We start from the raw sequence: 13074 nt of genomic DNA on the forward strand, positions 1-13074 counted from the left end.
CTGGCTCTATTGACTCTGGGCCCCAGGTAGAACATCATGACGGGAAGCTCCTGGCAGAGGAAAGCTGCTGGCTTCTTGGGGGCTGGGAAGGAGAGGGAGAGGGAGGGACTGGGGATGAGATCACCCTTCTTCTCCCTAAGCCCCTCATCCTTCCTCCCCACCTTCCAGTATTGTCCTCCAAGATGACCCAGTAAAGGACTGATCCGTCAGCGAGGTCAGAGTTGTCTTGATCTGATCACTTCCCCCAAGCCCCACTCTGAACACTGCTGCCCTGAGGACCAAGACTTCAACACAGGACTTTGAGGGGACAGTTCAGTTGCAAAGACTCTAATGTCTACCATGTGCACACTCCAGATGGACCAGTGCCATGTGCAGGTGCAAATGCTGGTCACTCACCATCACCAACAACAGCACACAACAGATTTGGGTGTGAAAAGCTAAAGATTTTTGTTTTTTGTTGGTCCTGGAGATTGAGCTGCATCCCCAACTCTTTTCGTTTTTATTTTGATACAGGGTCTCACTAAGTTGCTAAGGTTGTCCTTAAATTCACAATCCTCCTGCCTCAGCCTCCCGAGTTGCTGGGATCACAGGCGTGTGCCACCTGGCCTAGCTTAAGATTTTTATTTTTGAATCCTGCAAGAAGTTCCTGAAACACCAAATGGATTTTAAAAAGTACATTTTAAAGAATCTAATGTAAGCAAAGGAGTGATAGAAATAGAGCAGCAGCTGACATTTTGCAGAGAAGTCCCTGCCGTCCCTGCTGGCATTGAGCCACATAGTAAAGGGTTCTCAACAGGCAGGAAGGGCCAGAGCTGCTGCCTCTATTAGAATAGCCTTCGTTAGCCCATCTACCACAAAGCAAAATATGTTTCCCTCAAACTGACTGCTACCTAAAATAGAAGGTGGCTATTTTAAAGCTTAAGTATTGAAAGAGTTGTCCTTATACAAATTATTGACTTCCAGATATTTTAAAATGGATGACAAAAATGATCCTTAAATATCTTAAAACTTCATTGCTCAAAGTCCACTGAAGTATGTCTCCATATGAGATTGCTTTCTAATTAAAGTTTTTTTTCTAGATACTTACATTGTTCCTCTAGAATAGTAATTCTCAAAAGATCAGATACTCCTTGATGACATCAGTGTTTTTCTATACCAAGAATCTGTGAACCACATGGAACAGACCCAAAATGCAGTGCCTTTTAAGAGACTTCATGAATCTGAGTACTTGATTCATACTTGCAGAGGATGGCTTAGTATTTTAACTCACTTATAAATTATTTGGATGTTTTATTCCTATTATATATATTTATAAACACTTATCCCATTTATCCTCACCAAATTTATTATTATTATTATTATTATTATTATTATTATTATTGTTATTATTATTATTATTTAGTTTGGGGTTTGAATTCAGGGACACTCAACCATTGAGCCACATCCCCAGCCCTATTTTGTATTTTATTTAGAGTCAGAGTCTCACTGTGTTCCTTAGCACCTTGCTAAGTTTCTGAAGCTGACTTCGAACTCACAGTCCTCCCTCAGCCTCCTGAACTGCTGGGATTATAGGCATGTGCCAAAGCGACTGGCCACCAGATTTATTTTTAAGTTATTTCTTGATTACCTTCTCATGAAATTTTGAGATGCCAGAGAAGCATTGTTAATACTTTAACCTAAAACCCTAAAAATTGCTGTAGTAATACTGAATGGCAGGAAACCCCTGGCCCCAAACAAAAACAAAACAAAACAAACGTGTTTCAGTTTTGAAGTCGACTTTATTGTCTCTGACAAATCTAAATTAACCCATTTGTCAGAGATCTTGCTAGGTTAAGATTTTAGCCATGAGTCAAAGCACCATGTATGTAAGTACCAAGTCTATACACAGGCAGTTAGATCTGAGTCGTGCTGTGATCTGCTGAAACAAGCTGAGGTCACGTGGTTGTATGATTTAATTTTAGGATGCTATGTGCAAGTCTTTATCAAAGTCTTCCATGCCCAAACAGTATGAGAGTTAATTTATTTCCTTCCTTCCTTCCTTCCTTCCTTCCTTCCTTCCTTCCTTCCTTCCTTCCTTCCTTCCTTTTCAGAGTGACGATTTATTTAGGAAAGCAGATTCATATTCAAGGGTGCAGGCTAGTTAATTTGAGGATTGGTGGGCAGTCCCCTAAGTAACTTTGAAAAAGTGGAGCTTACCAGCAAAGGAGCAGAGAGGGCCCTAGAGCCAAAAGCTTCCTTTGAAACAAAACAGATGTATAATTTTAGTGTGCAAAACCAAAGGATGAATTTATCACTAAAATCCTCCAAACCCATAAGTCCAAAAGGCAAAAGCGAGGCAGCTGTGGACATCCTAGTGAAGTTGCTCTGGGACTTCTGGGCAGTCTGCTCAGGTGGGTTCTGATTCAGTGCTGCGGTTTCTGGCAGAGGCTGATCTGGTGGCTGAGCTGTGGTCCCTGCAGCCAAACCACTGTCCCTGCCCATCCCCATGGGGCCCAGACACCTCAGGGCTCCTTTAAAACCACAGCCCCCTGGGGAAGTCTGTGGCGGGGGTGAAAGTTGGTAATAAGGACATGTCCCAGCCCTGTAGCCCTGGGGACACTGGGGCTGGCCTGTGGGGGAGAGACAGGCTCTGCCTGGTCACAAGTGCCCCTGGCTGAGGAGCTTGAGGACTATGAGAGATCCCGGGCCTGTGGTGGGACTTTCTTCCCACCCTTCAATGAGACCACACAGGAGCCTATGGGACTCCTGTCGGGGTCAGAAGACCCAGTGCAGCATGGCAGTCTGCATGTGCCTGGGGAGGGCTGGAGAAGGGGAGAAGAGAAAGGGGAGACCCAGGCTTCCCGGGGCTGAGCACAGAGGAAACAAGGTTTAGAGACCAGGCGTGGGGTCCCTATTTAGAAAGCAGCAGGCAGAGATGCCCCTGGCACCAGCAGGAGCTAGATGGGAAACTGAGGCTCTCAAACTCCACAGTTACACTGTGACCCCAAACTCCTGATGCCCAGGACAGCACCCCCAATGGAATCATTCAATTCAAGGGACAAGAATCAGAAACTGAATTTGGCCAGGGCTCTTCAGGTCTCTGACTTGAACCAATGGGGGCAGAGGTCATTAAGTCCAATGAAACGTTAGACTAGAGGACAGTCAGTCTTGAGGGTACTGACACCCTCTCCAATGAGCTGTGCCTGCGCCTCCCCCACCCATTATGACATCAATAACATCCTGGATACAGAGGAGAGAGGGTGGGCTGAGCTCCAACAGACTACCTGGAGACACTTCTCAGACCACCAGGGGAGAGGACACAGTGAGGCACAGGAATGTGGAGGGCACCACCCTGGAGACTTGGAGCAAGGTGGAGAGCTCCTCCTGGCAAACACCTGGCTTTTGGCCTTTGGTGAGGCCCGGCAGGCAGGCTTGTGCTCAAAACCTGTGACCCCAAGAACACTGTTAGGGGATGTCAACTCCAAGGGCACCCAGGATCTGGATCCATCCTGCCAGACACATGCTCTCATGCCAGGGCCCAGTCTCCTCTGAGCCCTAAGGCCACCTGGCGCCTGGCGAGTGAACTGTGTGGCTGGGGTCTTTCTCTCCCAGGCTGGGACACCCTCTTTGGCCTGAGGTTTGAAGAGTCCCTGTGGAGGACACCACCCTGGAGACTTGGAGCAAGGTGGAGAGCTCCTCCTGGCAAACACCTGGCTTTTGGCCTTTGGTGCCGCCCTGCAGGCAGGCTTGTGCTCAAAACTTGCGACCCCAAGAACACTGTTAGGGGATCTCAACTCCAAGGGCACCCAGGACCCGGATCCATCCCGCCGGACACACCATTTTCTGGCCTTTGGGCCCAGGGGGCTGCGCTCCTGTGCATGACCCCAACCTGCCCAGGATTGCGGAGGTCCCTGGCACCAGTGGATGCGGGGCCAATTTCCAAGGCCTGTGGGGATCTCCTGGGACACGCCACCGGGCGCTCTCTGGGCCCCAGGGAAGAACCCTGTGGGACCCTTGGATCCGGAGCAACACCCACCTGGGCAGGAGCGGGGGAGACTTGGCAGAGGACATCTGCCCACCATCCTGGAGGACCTGATGAGACCCGTGAGAAGGGCACCACTGTCCCACCCTGGCCCAGGTAAGGGAGACTTGGGGCTGAGGGCATCTCCGCAAAAGGGGCCCAGGACTCTGAGGCCTGTAGGTGAGCGCCCCTCGCCCAGGGGCACTCATTCTCCAGGGTTGCTGCGGGTGAGCTCCCTCAGCCCCCCAGCGCTCAGGCTGCTCAGGGTTCTAGGGGTGAGCGCCCCTGGCCCAGCAGTGTTCCTGGTGGATCAGAGTGTGGAGGGGAGCCGTCCTGGCCCTCGGGCGGGGGGAGGGCTCAGGCTACCTTAGTTTTGGGGGGTGAGCACCCCTCCCTTCGGCAGTGCTGGGCCTGGCCTGCTGGCTGTGGGTGAGCACCCCAGGCGGCCTGCAGTCCCCAGGGCGCTCTGGGCCCTGCAGGTGAGCGCCCCTCACCCTGCCTTGCTCAGTGTGCTCTGAGGTCTGCTGGTGCTCGCATGGTGGCCCCTGCCCCAGCTCCCTGGGGTCCAAGCCCTGTTCCGTTTCCCCAGGATCCTGCTTGGGAAGGCCCCTGGGTCCCTGGCATTCATTCTGCCCTGCGTCCTGCGGGTGAGCGCCCCTTGCCCACAGTACCCAGTGTCCTCAGGGTATTGTGGGTGAGCTGCCTGCCTTCTGGGGGGGGGGCCCAGCAGGCTTCCTTGTCCTCCAGGGGCTGCGGTTGAGCGCCCCTCGCCCGCGGGTCTTCTGTGTGCCCGGACCTCTGGGGTTAGCCCCCCAGGCGAGCCAGGGACCAGTGACCTCTGGGGCCCGCGGGTGAGTGCCCCTCACCCGCTGGTCCCCAGTGTCCCCTGTGTCTCCAGGCTGAGCGCCCCTGGCTCAGTCCACTCGGGGTCCTGAGGAGTGAGCGCCCCTCGCCCAGCAATGCCCAGTGGGTCTCCTCTGGGGCCCCTGGGTGGTGCCCCTCCCTCCCCAGTACTCAGTCTGCCCTGGGCCCTGTGGGTGAGCGCCCCTCGCCTGCCAGGGCTCAGTGTCCTCTGGGCCTGTGGGGGAGTTCCCCTGTCCTGCCAGAGCCCACTCTCCTCTAAGCCCAAAGGCCACCTGGCGCCTGGGGAGTGAACTGTGTGGCTGGGGTGTTTCTCTCTCTGGCTGGGACACCCTCTTTGGTCTGAGGGTTGAAGAGTCCCTGTGGAGGGCGCCATCCTGTAGACTTGGAGCAAGGTGGAGAGCTCCTCCTGGCAAACACCTGGCTTTTGGCCTTTGGTGCTGCCCTGCAGGCAGGCTTGTGCTCAAAACCTGCGACCCCAAGAACACTGTTATTGGATGTGAACTCCAAGGTCACCCAGGATCTGGATCAATCCCGCCAGACACATGCTCTCATGCCAGGGCCCAGTCTCCTCTGAGCCCTAAGGCCACCTGGCTCCTGGGGAGTGAACTGAGTGGTTGGGGTCTTTCTCTCCCAGGCTGGGACACCCTCTTTGGTCTGAGGGTTGAAGAGTCCCTGTGGAGGGCGCCATCCTGGATACTTGGAGCAAGGTGGAGAGATCCTCCTGGCAAACACCTGGCTTTTGGCCTTTGGTGCCGCCCTGCAGGCAGGCTTGTGCTCAAAACTTGCGACCCCAAGAAGAGTGTTAGCGGATCTCAACTCCAAGGGCACCCAGGACCCAGATACATCCCGCCAGACACACCATTTTTTGGCCTTTGGGCCCAGGGGGCTGCGCTCCTGTGCATGACCCCAACCTGCCTGGGATTGCGTAGGTCCCTGGCACCAGTGGATGCGGGGCCAATTTCCAAGGCCTGTGGGGATCTCCTGGGATGCGCCACCGGGCGCTGTCTGGGCCCCAGGGAAGAACCCTGTGGGACCCTTGGATCCAGAGCAACGCCCACCTGGGCAGGAGCAGGGGAGACTTGGCAGAGGACATCTCCCCACCATCGTGGAGGACCTGATGAGACCCATGAGAAGGGCACCACTGTCCCACCCTGGCCCAGGTAAGGGATACTTGGGGCTGAGGGCATCTCCGCAAAAGGGGCCCAGGACTCTGAGGCCTGTGGGTGAGCGCCCCTCGCCCAGGGGCACTCATTCTCCAGGGTTGCTGCGGGTGAGCTCCCTCAGCCCCCCAGCGCTCAGGCTGCTCAGGGTTCTGGAGGTGAGTGCCCCTGGCCCAGCAGTGCTCCTGGCGGATCAGAGTGTGTAGGGGAGCTGTCCTGGCCCTCGGGCGGGGGGAGGGCTCAGGCTTCCTTAGTTTTGGAGGGTGAGCACCCCTCCCTTCGGCAGTGCTGGGCCTGGCCTGCTGGCTGTGGGTGAGCACCCCAGGCGGCCTGCAGTCCCCAGGGCGCTCTGGGCCCTGCTGGTGAGCGCCCTTTGCCCTGACTTGCTCAGTGTGCTCTGGGGTCTGCTGGTGCGCACATGGTGGCCCCTGCCCCAACTCCCCAGGGTCCCAGCCCTGTTCCCTTTCCCCAGGGTCCTGCTTGGGAGGGCCCCTGGATCCCTGGCATTCATTCTGCACTGCATCCTGCGGGTGAGCGCCCCTCGCCCACAGTACCCAGTGTCCTCAGGGTCTTGTGGGTGAGCTGCCTGCCTTCTGGGGGGCCCCAGCAGCTTTCCTTGTCCTCCGGGGCCTGCGGTTGAGCGCCCCTCGCCCGCGGGTCCTCTGTGTGTCCGGACCTCTGGGGTTAGCCCCCCAGGCGAGCCAGGGACCAGTGACCTCTGGGGCCCGCGGGTGAGCGCCCCTCACCCGCTGGTCCCCAGTGTCCTCTGTGTCCCCAGGCTGAGCGCCCCTGGCTCAGTCCACTCTGGGTCCTGAGGGGTGAGCGCCCCTCGCCCAGCAGTGCCCAGTGGGTCTCCTCTGGGGCCCGTGGGTGGTGCCCCTCCCTCGCCAGTGCTCAGTCTGCCCTGGGCCCTGTGTGTGAGCGCTCCTCGCCTGCCAGGGCTCGGTGTGTTCTGGGCTTATGGGGGAGTTCCCCTCTAACACCAGAGCCCACTTTCCTCTAAGCCCTAAGGCCACCTGGCACCTGGGGAGTGAACTGTGTGGCTGGGGTGTTTCTCTCCCTGGCTGGGACACCCTCTTTGGTCTGAGGGTTGAAGAGTCCCTGTGGAGGGCGCCATCCTGTAGACTTGGAGCAAGGTGGAGAGCTCCTCCTGGCAAACACCTGGCTTTTGGCCTTTGGTGCTGCCCTGCAGGCAGGCTTGTGCCCAAAACCTGCGACCCCAAGAACACTGTTAGGGGATGTCAACTCCAAGGGCACGCAGGATCTGGATCCATCCCGCTGGACACATGCTCTCCTGCCAGTTCCCAGTCTCCTCTGAGCCCTAAGGCCACCTGGCGCCTGGCGAGTGAACTGTGTGGCTGGGGTCTTTCTCTCCCAGGCTGGGACACCCTCTTTGGCCTGAGGGTTGAAGAGTCCCTCTGGAGGATGCCACCCTGGAGACTTGGAGCAAGGTGGAGAGCTCCTCCTGGCAAACACCTGGCTTTTGGCCTTTGGTGCCGCCCTGCAGGCAGGCTTGTGCTCAAAACCTGCGACCCCAAGAACACTGTTAGGGGATGTGAACTCCAAGGGAACCCAGGATCTGGATCCATCCCATTGGACACATGCTCTCATGCCAGGGCCCAGTCTCCTCTGAGCCCTAAGGCCACCTGGTGCCTGGGGAGTGAACTGAGTGTCTGGGGTCTTTCTCTCCCAGGCTGGGACACCCTATTTGGTCTGAGGGTTGAAGATTCCCTGTGGAGGCGCCACCCTGGAGACTTGGAGCAAGGTGGAGAGCTCCTCCTGGCAAACACCTGGCTTTTGGCCTTTGGTGCGGCCCTGCAGGCATGGTTGTCCTCAAACCTGCAACCCCAAGAACACTGTTAGGGGATCTCAACTCCAAGGGCACCCAGGACCCAGATCTATCCCGCCGGACACACCATTTTCTGGCCTTTGGGCCCAGGGGGCTGTGCTCCTGTGCATGACCCCAACCTGCCTGGGATTGCGTAGGTCCCTGGCACCAGTGGATGCGGGGCCAATTTCCAAGGCCTGTTGGGATCTCCTGGGACGTGCCACCGGGCGCTGTCTGGGCCCCAGGGAAGAACCCTGTGGGACCCTTGCATCCAGAGCAACGCCCACCTGGGCAGGAGCGGGGGAGACTTGGCAGAGGACATCTCCCCACCATCGTGGAGGACCTGATGAGACCCATGAGAAGGGCACCACTGTCCCACCCTGGCCCAGGTAAGGGATACTTGGGGCTGAGGGCATCTCCGCAAAAGGGGCCCAGGACTCTGAGGCCTGTGGGTGAGCGCCCCTCGCCCAGGGGCACTCATTCTCCAGGGTTGCTGCGGGTGAGCTCCCTCAGCCCCCCAGTGCTCAGGCTGCTTGGGGTTCTGGGGGTGAGCGCCCCTGGCCCAGCAGTGCTCCTGGCGGATCAGAGTGTGGAGGGGAGCCATCCTGGCTCTCGGGCGGGGGGAGGGCTCAGGCTACCTTAGTTTTGGGGGGTGAGCACCCCTCCCTTCGGCAGTGCTGGGCCTGGCCTGCTGGCTGTGGGTGAGCACCCCAGGCGGCCTGCAGTCCCCAGGGCGCTCTGGGCCCTGTTGGTGAGCGCCCCTCGCCCTGCCTTGCTCAGTGTGCTCTGGGGTCTGCTGGTGTGCACATGTTGGCCCCCGCCCCAACTCACCGGCTCCAAGCCCTGTTCCCTTTCCCCAGGGTCCTGCTTGGGAGGGCCGCTTGGTCCCTGGCATTCGTTCTGCACTGCGTCCTGCGGGTGAACGCCCCTCGTCCGCCAGTGCCCAGGTTCCTCAGGGTCCTTTGGGTGAGCCGCCTGCCTTGTGTGGGGGCTCAGCATGCTTCCTTGTTCTCTGGGGCCTTCGGGTGAGCGCCCCTCACCTGCTGGTCCCCAGTGTCCTCTGTGTCCCCAGGCAGAGCGCCCCTGGCTCAGTCCCCTCTGAGTCCTGAGGGGTGCGTGCCCCTCTCTCAGCAGTGCTCAGTGGGTCTTCTCTGAGGTCTGTGGGTGAGCGCCCCTTGCCTGCCAGTGTCCTCCTCTGTCTTCATCCCAGGTCCTCTTCTTTACTGGGCTCTCATTCACTCTGGTCTGCCTTCTCAGTCACCTGGACACTCTGGTGACAGCCACTGTTAGCTTCATGGTTTGCCTACTCAGCCACCTGGACTCTTTTGAGTATTTCCTTTTTTGGTTTTTTTTTTTTCTGTGGTTTCTTTTGGGCTCTTGAGATTCTGGGAGTTTGAATTTCTTGGCTGCCTATGGTGCGGTGCATTGCTGCTCTAAATGTGTAGCTGACCTTCATGGCCCCAGCGTGTGATGTTTGCTGGAGACATTTGGCTGTCCTGGGTGTTCCTTCCTGGAGGAAGTGTTGGGGTTTGAGAGTGGGTTCTCCTTTGCCATCTTGAGTCCAGCATTTTGGGGACATGCTCGCCATGTTCTGCTCTATACCCAGTGAGAGGAGCAGCACTGAGGGGAGCAACAAGAGCTCCAGGCCTAGCAGGTGAGTGGGGAAAGGATCTGAGTGGGGTGGGCCTGGGCCCTGCGTTGTCCTGGGCCTCACCCAGTGGTGTGCCATGTCCCTTAACCCTCCTGGGACTTCAGAGGTCACCAGTGGGCCCCTCCCTGCACCCTACCTGTGGTTCCATTGGATGTGGATCAGCAGGCTTTCTGAAGAGCACTTGTGGACTCATTATTAACTTCACTGGTACATGCACTTCACAAGTCATCTTAAAATAAACCTATCTTGATTGTAAATTCCACAGATCAAGGGCTTTTCACCAAATGCTTCAGTTCTGGCTGGACTTTTGTATCTGTAGCCAGCTGATAGTTGCCACAGAACCACCATAGACGAGATCAATCTCATAGCAAATGCTTCACTGCTATCTGATTCAAGAGAGAATTTGCTTGTGGTGTTCAGTGGCTGATATTGAGTGTAGATCTGACAAGAATGTTGGTTGATAATTTCATTTATACATAAGACAAAAACAAAGTAAGCAGAACATTCATGTGCATTGCATTACTTTGTGTAGGGCAAAGGGGTGTTCTTGGTTGAATGGATGCTAGTGTTGAGTACTGGATGTGTAGTTCCACACACTTTTGTAGCTATTCACAATGGAATAGCTACAGACATAAACATTCCTGCATTATTAACCTTTTCTCCATCTCATCATTAAATTGAAACAATTATCAAAACAGCAAACCATCCTGCAACAGGTGGTGATTGCCGATTTTCCTTTTGTAGATGCCTCATGCGACCCGTACTCTGCATGGACAGGAAGGGACCTGGAGTAGAGCACGCCATGTTTGCAACTGAAAAAGACTCAGGTGATAGCAAGACTCGGTGGAGGGATCCCCAGGTCGTAAGCCATAAGAATAGCAGGGAACAGGAGACCCAGAGTCTGGTCCTAGCAGCATAGGGTGGGCTGAAATGTGCAAGCATGAGCCCTGCCATGGCTGTGCATGGCTTCTACACGCATGTTCCCATGCACAAGGAAATATGCACATGGCATTGAGGGAGGATGCAGCAGAGCTGGCGGGGTTTGGGGCCACAGGGCCAGCTCTGTCCTAGAGCCCAGCTGTGAAGGCTAATACCCTTTTGCTGTCTCCCCTGCTTCCATCCAGCTTCCAGGGCTGCTCTCCCTCCCCAGGCTTCTCCTGGCCCTCTGGTCCCTCCAAATGACTCCTCCTGGAGCCTCCACCACTGCTTCCCTCTAGAAGAACCCAAACCAAAGATCACAGCTTGGCTTGGGCTCTGTAGGGCTCCTCTGAATCTGAAGTTAGAGTTTAAGAAAACCATATATACCTTCATTCAGAGCAACCAACAGGGACTTTCAGGAGAAAAAGAAACCGCTGAAAACTGAGAGATTGGGCAAATGCATTCACCTTAATAGGGCTTTAGGATCTGGCACTCAGAAACATAAATAAAAGCAAAGCCACCCTTCTGATTAGCAAAGACATTTCTTAAAATGAAAATATCAAGTGTCACTGAGGATGAGTTGAAATGGATATTTCCAAATAAACTACAGGCCAAGAAGAGAGTAGGAAGTATGTGGAAAGTAAGTTCATAACTGGAACAGCACACAACCCAGCCTCAACACACATGCCTTGGGCTCAATAATGCAGATGGAACAATCAGAAGGAACTCTGGCTCACTTGTCCACTTCTAGAAATTGTAAAGCACTTGAAAGGGGCAGGAGGAAGTGTTTATCCAGTAAGGCAGGATGTGCCCATGAAATGGACAGTGCAATGTGATAAGAAAATTCTGTTTCAGACCAAGGGAGGAAACTCCATGTGATGAAGAGTGAAGGTGAAGGAGCTGAGAAGCTGGACAGAGTGGGCAGAACATGGTGCAGCTGCACAGAAGGCCACAGGGAGCAGGAATAGACCCAGCTGTAAGATGGTCTCAGGACAAGGCACCCCCTCTCTGCACAGTTCTGGTTCTGAAGTTTTGCCCTTGGAGTTGTGTCCCTTGGTCCACAGGTACGTGTCTGTGGAATATGATGCGTGCATTCATTAGCTGGTCTTGGGGAAGGTCTATTTGTCTACTAGATCGTATATAGCAGCTTTTCCCACACAGGCCTCTGCCATGGCTGCTTGCCCTGTGCCTCCAGAGCCCTGCACTGCTGCCTGCCAGTCTCGAAGCTCTCGCCCTGGAGCATTCTTTTTTTTTTCTTTTTTTTTGAGAGAGAGAGAGAGAGAGAGAGAGAGAGAGAGAGAGAGAGAGAGAGAGAGAAAGAGAGAGAGAGAGAGAAAGAGAATTTTTAATATTTATTTTTTAGTTTTTGGTGGACACAACATCTTTATTTTATTTTTATGTGGTGCTGAGGATCGAACCCAGTGCCCCGCACATGCCAGGCAAGCGCACCACCGCTTGAGCCACATCCCCAGACCAACCCCCTGGAGCATTCTTGTGCAAGCTTCATTCCTCAGCCAGACCTGCAGGCCATCCTCAAGAAGGGCACAGCCACAGAGCTGGCACCATCACCCTCCAGAATAAGCAGGGCCCTCTCTTGAGCTGTAGGACTGGCCTCTGCCCCAGCACCCAGCTCAAGGCGTGGGACTGAGCCTCCTTTTGCAGGAAGAGAGAGGCAGTAGAATTGGAGGGGAACAGGGAGAGGATGTGAGCACAGAGCAAGTCGGCTGTGTGGGAGCAGGAACTGAGGGCCACTGGGAAGGGACTTCATAGGTCTGGTCCGACTTGAAAAGGCACAAGGGTAGGAAGAGCTTCTGGCTCCATCCTGGGGTAAAACCAGGGAGTAAAGAGGTTTCCTAAGTTGAGAGCTTTTTTCCTGCCCTGAGTCAGCAGGATGCTGGACACAACTGATGTCATGGACCACCTGCCTCATGTCTGTAAGGGAGCAGGGATCCCCTCAGTTTCCAAACGGCAAAGGTGCTCAGAGGATTGATGTGACTTTGTCAGTGGAACCCAAGCAAAGAGGGGCAGAGCAGGTACCAGAATCCAGGCCCATCTGCCCCTGGGCCCATGCTCTGTGTGGTACTAGTAGCACCTTCCAGGGAAGGATGCAGACAGGGGCCGGTTAAGGAGAGGCTGAGTCCTGTCCTGTGGCCTATGAGGCTGTTCTGCCTGACTGTTCCAGTGAGATGACAGGTGCTTTACCAAGCAGCTGTCCCCAAGGGAGCTCCATGGGTTGGGGGGCTGATTCAGAGACTTGGACATACCTAGACTGAAGTTAAATCTAGGAGCACACAGAAGCCTGTGTAAACAGAGTAGGATAAGTCACAAGGCCAAGGTTCCATACAAGACTAAAAGCCTAGACCAAGTCCAGGCTGAGCTGAGCCAGGTCAAGACAAAACAAATGCCAAGATAAAGACCAGGGCAACCCCATCCTAGACACACCTGAGCCAAGCTCAGCTGACAGCGGACAGGCACCAGGACCAGGCGTGCTGAGGCAGAGACAGGTGTGGTGTGCTGGGTACTCGCTTCCTCCACAGGCAGGTCTGGGATCATCCTGGATCCTCATGCTGGCTGTTGGCACATCAGTGTGTGGATGCAGATTGTGCTCCTGACCAGGCCTGAGATGAAGGGTCTAGTCCATAGATGAAAGGGA

Source organism: Spermophilus citellus (genome assembly GCF_964194105.1).
Source record: "Spermophilus citellus genome assembly, chromosome: 17".
Classification (NCBI taxonomy): Eukaryota; Metazoa; Chordata; class Mammalia; order Rodentia; family Sciuridae; genus Spermophilus; species Spermophilus citellus.